At 30.9% G+C, this 7,704-nt stretch overlaps 1 protein-coding gene across 1 annotated transcript in view; it reads left to right on the top strand.

Moving 5' to 3' along the window:
• LOC108912678 (tetratricopeptide repeat protein 39C-like) overlaps positions 1–7,704 on the top strand; it is a 26,207-nt gene that overhangs the window by 11,574 nt on the left and 6,929 nt on the right. The gene's annotated exons all lie outside the window — the stretch shown is intronic.

The following is a 7,704-nucleotide window of genomic DNA, read 5'->3' as shown; positions in this document are numbered from 1 at the left end:
CCCCGACCATCCCCACCCGACCAATCCTTTCTCCGCAAACGTTTTTCATATTATTTAATTTTCAAATTATCACCAATAATAAAACATATGTTATCAATATATTTTATTATTTTTTTTTTGTTGATCTTAAATTATAATTTACCGCTAATCTGGGATCCCCCGTATATTCACCAAGGACACACCTGTATAAATCCAATTACCACATTGCGGCGCCAACCTTTGATCTATGCCGACAAAGGACATCGACTTTCTCACTGTCCCTGAAATTTTCCCAGTCTAAACCGTCGCTATACCTACTGCTATAAATATAGGTATTATAAATGAAGCGTATAAATGCAAAAACAGACATTTGATGCATAGGTAGTTTTGAGTAAAACGCAAAAATCCTGCCAAGATCTAATCAATCAACCTGCAATTTTGACCAAAAAGTGCCTAAATATTAATAACGAAGTTGGTTCTTCATCCAAAAATATACTGAATGTTAGTAAAAAGATATTTTGTTGAGAAAATTACATATGTCTTGCTTTGCAGTTGAGACTTGCAAAAGTCTGCTTGTGCATCTAAGGTAACTCCAAATGTCTGGTTTTGCATCTACATTATTGATATTATAATGTCCATTATTATGGTAATAAAATTTGGTGTTGCAATAGAAGAAGGTTCCAAGGAAAATAATTTAAATATAAAAGATTTTTATTTAAATGCTGTTTAGGACCACAGATCGGAAAAATTAATAAATTAAACTCTTAAATCAGTGTTTTCTGTATCGCTTAAAATAATCATATCATCATCTTCATCACGATGATTTTCTACCGGATTACCTTTTTTTTTTAAAGCGTTTATGAAGAAATAAAGACGGTCTGTTTTTTTCCCAATCCCCTTGGTTTATTTTAATAATACTTATTATTACACACGAATTTCACGTATTTATTAGGTACACTACGTTCTGGTTTCAGCTATTTACTAACAACACAAACACGATTGCGAAATCACGTGATTCAAAATCTGCAACCTGATTTGTCCAAATGCAAATGTCTGCTTTTGCACGTAACATGTGTGCGCAAATGTCTGCTTTTGCATTTAAGGCTAAATTTTGTATGCCAATAACAGCTTTAAATATCTGTTTATGCTCCTAAGGGTCAGAAAATCATGTCCCTGGTAACTTTTACATGGAGAATCCATAACTCATTTTTTTAAAAAATGTCAAATATCTGCTATTGCATTTGTACGCTTCAAATATAAAATGTAAATATACGTAAAAAAATGATTGATATATAGATATACAGGGTGTCACCTAACGAATGTTACATACTTTGGGGGTGTTATCTAGAACCCAAATGGTATCGATTTAACCAAACTTGATTAATCGAAAAATGTTGCAAAAAATAGTTACAGGGTGTTAAAGTTTCTTTTTTTATTTCTTGTTTTCTCGTTAACTCAGAACCCAGTTCATGGGCGTAGGTAGCTAGGGGGAGCAGAAGTGTGCACGGCCCACCCCAGAAAAATAATCTAATATCATCTTTGTCATATCGGTAAGTCCGTCTCTGCGCGGCCTCTTTTTTTGGAATCAAATCAAAACGTATTGAAATTTGATATTGGTAAACGATTGACTAGCGGGAAGTCTTTTTTTTTTCTGAGGCTTCCTAGAGTTTGCAGGCCTGGGCCCACCCCAAGCAAAAATTGTAGCTACGCTGACCCAGTTAACCGATTTGAGCAAAATTTGCTGTTATTTAGTTTCTCTTCATGAAGTATGCAGTGATTATGTTCCTATTAGGTTAAATCATACAGGGCGTTCATTTTGCTACAACCCTTTGTGAATATTCTTCTGTAACTTTTTTCTACATTTAAATTTTTACACTTAACTATCAGAAATAGGTAGAGAATTTTATTCTACACAAAAAATGTATGCCTATCAAAAGTCGAAATTATGCTTGGTTATGAAGATATTAGACAATATTTATTAACACATAGGTACCCCATAGTTTCGTTTAAGCAAGTTCAAGCAAATCAACGTCATTTGGGTTCTAGATTATACCCTTGAAGTATGTAACATTCGTTAGGTGACACCCTGTATAATTTTTACTTTTTATTTTGTATAATTATTTATTACTAGCTGTTTACTAGGAATTAGCGTGGTGTAATACAATATCAGCAGTTAGCAATCTTCTTTGTCTGAGCTCTGTGTTGGATATATTTTGCGTAGAACATTGTTTGACATCATTTAGTAAAATTTTTTAGAACAAATTTCTTTAATTTGTTTGAATTAGTCTTTAAAATACAAAATACAAAAATACAAAAGCTAATAATAAAATACATGTTTTTTTGAGAAAATACATATATCATAATATTACATCTCAAATGTCTAGAATTGCGAACAATATTTATTAGCTATTCGGTTTGATTTGGTAAATCTATTAATCCATTTAAATTTTTTTTTAAGAATGCCGCTCTTAGAGAAAGCAATCATAATTTTGTTGAAAATGTTTATTACAAAAAATCCAGAATCCAGTCTAGAATGAATCTGCTCTATTTCAAAAATAGCTTTCTTATTTGAAAATAAACTTATTTAGATTAGATTATAGTATATTACGTAATAAATAAGTGTTGTAAAAAGCATTTTACGCACGAATGGAAAAGTTACGTAATTCTATGCGTGCGTAATTGCATTACACCACATATTACGTACTATACTTTACCTACGCCACTACTGTAAATACTTAAAAACACAGCGTCTGCGATCAATGTAAGATTCCTATTTTACGTACGGTAAAAAAATCGCACAGCTTGGTAAAAAAATCGTACAGTTTTCCTAGCAACAGCCTAGCACCGGTCAATACAAACAGTATTGTATTGACCGTTGCTAAGCGGTTGCTAGGAAAACTATGCGATTTTTTTACCGTACGTAATAGGACATTCATCGCAGACGGTGTGTTTTTAAGTATTTACATTAGTGGTCGTAGATAAAATTACCTTATAGTCCAACCACTTGGAGAAAAAAAAATTGTTACCTGGACTTTTATAAGTGGAAATGGTAAAAGGGCTTATAATAAACCTAAAAAAAAAATAAATGCATGAGCAGGGGCGGCGGAGGGTTGATTTGGGGGGTTGAAAAGTTATGAAAAATTGTATCATTAGGATTTCTGGCGAAAGTTGACGTCAAACAAAGAAGTATCCAATACAGAAGTTGTAGATCATGCAAAAATCTACAACTTCTGTAGAGGTCACTTTTTAACATAACCTCAAAATTTCCGAGAAAAATGCGAAAAACAGTTTTTTTCTAATTTTTTGTTTTATATTTCTCATTTCCGCAAAAATAATTTAATTTTGACGAAACTTGGTGAAAGTGTACCTTTCTCTGTCTTAAATAACCTTAAATTTTTTTAGATAAAAAAATCAAGAAATTTCTGAGATATTAATTTTTTTCGGTCTGAAACACTTTTTTTTTTCAGAAAAATTCTACTTAATCGTACAGAGTTCTGCCGGTAATAATTTTTTTCATGTATTGACTTTTATACTGTTATGACTTCATGCAATAGATATTTTGAAAGCGTTCAGAGCCGTACTCAGAAAAATTTTTAAATTGTAGCTAAAACAAGCTAAAAACTTTTTACAATACACAATTAAAAATGACTAGATTTTGTCATAAAAATAGCAGCGATGTATTAAAAAAAATTAACCCGATGATGGCCCCTCAAAGACGACACGTTGGATTGCAAAAATGTTGACGCCATTTTATAGAGCGAAAAAAGTGGCATTGTAAATACGTAATTTATTTTAAAATTCGTTTTCAAATAGAGCCAGAAAATATTAAACAATTTAGCAAAATTTCGGGTTTTTCCGGATATCTCCGGAACTAGGTATAAAAAAACACTTTTTTCTAATCTGAGCCACCCCGTATTTTTTACCGTTTCCTAGATCCTAATGCTATCCCATCCTTATCTTGGACACACTGTATATCTATGAATTCATCAAACTTTAAAAAAAAAATAAGTACACTAATCGATCCTACGGAAAAAAAATTATTATTTATTTTATTTATTCACTATTCGACTTATAGCAATACTGTATAAAAATAGTTTTAGGTCAAACAATGAGACAGTTTTTTTTATTTTTTTCCGTAGAATTCAATAGTGTAATCAGTTTTTAAATATTTTTTAATTTAAACAAATTATCAACAATAACTGAAAAATTCATTGCTGGAAGTAATTTTTAATTTTTTTGCATTTTTGAGCATGTTCTTCAGCTGTGATTACAATTTTTGTTTATTTCACCAAAAAGCATATGTCAAAACGAAAAAAATGATTACGGCAGAATTCTGTACGATGAGTTTTTTAAGTAGAATTTTTCTTTGAAAAAAAAGTGTTTCAGGCCGAAAAAAATGAATATCTCAGAAACTTCTTGATTTTTTTATCTAAAAAAATTTGAGGTTATTTAAGATAGAGAAATGTATACTTTCACGAAGTTTCATCGAAATTAAATTATTTTTGCGGAAATGAGAAATAAAAAACGAAAAATCAGAAAAAACCTGTTTTTCGCATTTTCTCGGAAATTTTGAGGTTATGTTAAAAAGTGACCTCTACAAATAAATGTTGTAGAGTTTTGCATGATCTACAACTTTTGTATTGAATACTTTTTTGTTTGATGTCAACTTTCGCCAGAAATCCCAATGATATAATTTTTCATAACTTTTCAACCCCCCAAATCAACCCTCCGCCGCCCCTGCTCACGCATTTATTTTTTTTTTCGTTTATCATAAGCGCCTTTACCATTTCCACTTAAAAGTCCAGGTAACAATTTTCTTTTTTTTTTCCCCTTTAATTAGAGTTATTTTGATCGGTCTATTTATTTCGAAGGAAACGACAGATTTTGTTGAAAGGTGGTCTCAAATTGTTCCTAAAGCAACAGGCTCTGAAATAATTAGATTGTTCAAATTTGGCTCGTATTCAGTTGCAATTACAGCCATTTTTCTTAAATCAACTCCAAAATTTCACGAAATCTAGGTTGTATCTCGGTCCTTCCAAAATTGGGAATAAACGGAAGTACACAGGAGAAGCTTAAAGGCAGTTATCCTAACCTATAGTCGGTTTAGAAATGAAAGAGAGTAATAAAAGCTTATTATGTATGCAAATCGTAAATAAATGTAGTACNGGTTCAGCCTTCATTTCAATGGACTAATAACTGAGCAGCGACTAGGGGACTGTTTCTTTACCAGACAATAAAAAAAACTCGGGGCAAGAATTTCAAAACGTGAATACGTCTCGATACTTGGAAAGTTGCAATTAGTTCATCTAGCAATCTTGTAACTAAACAAACTGCAAATAAGTTAATTTTTTGTTTGTTTTGTTTTCTTTTAGTCCAACCAAATTACACTTGGAGAAAAAAATAATTGTTACCTGGACTTTTATAAGTGGAAATGGTAAAAGGGCTTATAATAAACCTAAAAAAAATAAATGCGCGAGCAGGGGCGGCGGAGGGTTGATTTGGGGGGTTGAAAAGTTATGAAAAATTGTATCATTGGGATTTCTGGCGAAAGTTCACGTCAAACAAAGAAGTATCCTATACAAAAGTTGTAGATCATGCAAAAGTCTACAACTTTTGTAGAGGTCACTTTTTAACATAACCTGAAAATTTCCGAGAAAAATGCGAAAAACAGGTATTTTTCTGATTTTTCGTTTTATATTTCTCATTTCCCCAAAAATAATTTAATTTCGACGAAACTTGGTGAAAGTATACCTTTCTCTGTTTTAAATAACCTCAAATTTTTTTAGATAAAAAAATCAAGAAGTTTCTGAGATATTCATTTTTTTCGGTCTGAAACACTTTTTTTTAAAGAAAAATTCTACTTAAAAAAATCATCGTACAGAGTTCTGCCGGTAATAATTTTTTTTCGTTTTGACATATACTCTGGTGAAATAAAAACATCTGTAATAACATTTCAAAAACATGCTCAAAAATGCAAAAAAATTAAAAATAACTTACAACAATGAATTTTTCAGTTATTGTTGATAATTTGTTTAAATTAAAAAACATTCAAAAACTGATTACACCATTCAATTCTACGGAAAAAAATAATGAAAAAACTGTCTCATTGTTTGACCCAAAATTTTATTTTTGTACAGTATTGCTATAAACATCGAAGTCGAATTACAAATGCACAAATAATAAATTAGTTCAGGATGATTTGAGATTTCAGCAATATAAAGTATTAACTGCAAAGTCTACTGTTGACGCAAAATCCGAAAACCCGAAATTTTGCAAAATCGTTTAATTTTTTTTTGGCTTTATTTGAAAACGAATTTTAAATAAATTTCATATTTACATTGTCACTTTTTTCGCTCTATCCAATAGCGTCAACATTTTTACATTCCTACGTTTCGTCTTCGACGGGCCATCATCAGATAATTTTTTTTAAATATATCGCTGCCATTGTTATGACACAATCTAGTCATTTTTAATTCTGTATTAGATGATATTACTATTGTAATCACTTAAAAAGGTTTTTAGCTATCATTAAAAATTTTTCCTGAGTACGGCTCTGCGTTCAAAATACCTGTATCTATTGGAGGAAAGAGAGAGAGAGAGGAGAGAATAAAAGTCAATACAGCACAATTCAATCCAACAATTTTTTTAATCTAAATAAATAAATAAATAACCTTTATTTTCCTTAAAGACTTTACAATAAATTATGGGAATAGTCAATAATACAAAAAGGGAAGATAAAAGCCATAAATTCTTATACTAAAAGAATTCAGTAATGTTATATATACATTTGTCAATTAAATAATATTTTAACTTAGATTTAAACCTACCGAGATTTTCAATCATTTTTATTTCCAAGGGCAAGTTATTAAACACCCTGGGTCCAAACACGAAAGGAGACTTTACAGACACATTATAATTACTATAAGGCACACAAAAAGTATTCCATTGTCTAGTTTTATATGTATGCAAAGCACATACTTTGTTAAAATGATTTTTGTTATTGAAAAAGAAAACACATAATTCAAAGATGTAAAGACTCGGAAGCGTTAATATTTTATATTCCTTAAAAATATTTTTACAAGATTGTCGACTTGTTACACCTGCTATATATCTAAGAATACGTTTTTGTGCCACAAATACACTTTTCGCATTTACGGAATTTCCCCAAAATATTATACCATATCTCAGCCTAGAACTGACTTGTGCATGATACAGGCCCATGACTGTTTCCCACGGTAGTACACGCTTCAAATTTCGAAAAAGATAACACAGTGAATGTAGTTTGGATGTTAAATTATTACATTGTTCCTTCCAATTTAGGGAATCGTCCAGTTGCAAACCCAGAAACTTAGCACTCTTACATTTAGAAATAGAGATATCATTGATGTTTAGATCTAGCCCTGCACACTGCTTCTGCCAATTATGAAATCTTATGTAATGAGTTTTATTGACGTTAAAATAAAGGGAATTTGCTGCGTACCAATTAGCGACGTCATTAAGTATATTATTGCACTTGACTTGTAACGACTCATCTATTACATGAGAAATTAATAGAGATGTATCATCAGCATACATTGTTAAACAAGCGTCATCAACTATTTTCGCGAAATCATTAACATAAAGCAGAAACAATATGGGACCCAAAATCGAACCCTGTGGGACCCCCAAATTAACAGAAGCACGCTACGAATTTATTTTATTCGCAATTCCATCTTTATAATGGGT

The sequence above is a fragment of the Anoplophora glabripennis genome, unplaced genomic scaffold (assembly GCF_000390285.2).
Source record: "Anoplophora glabripennis isolate ALB-LARVAE unplaced genomic scaffold, Agla_2.0 scaffold33, whole genome shotgun sequence".
Taxonomy (NCBI): domain Eukaryota; kingdom Metazoa; phylum Arthropoda; class Insecta; order Coleoptera; family Cerambycidae; genus Anoplophora; species Anoplophora glabripennis.
The sequence above is the reverse complement of the archived record's forward strand: the minus strand, read 5'-3'. Positions and strand labels throughout refer to the sequence as shown.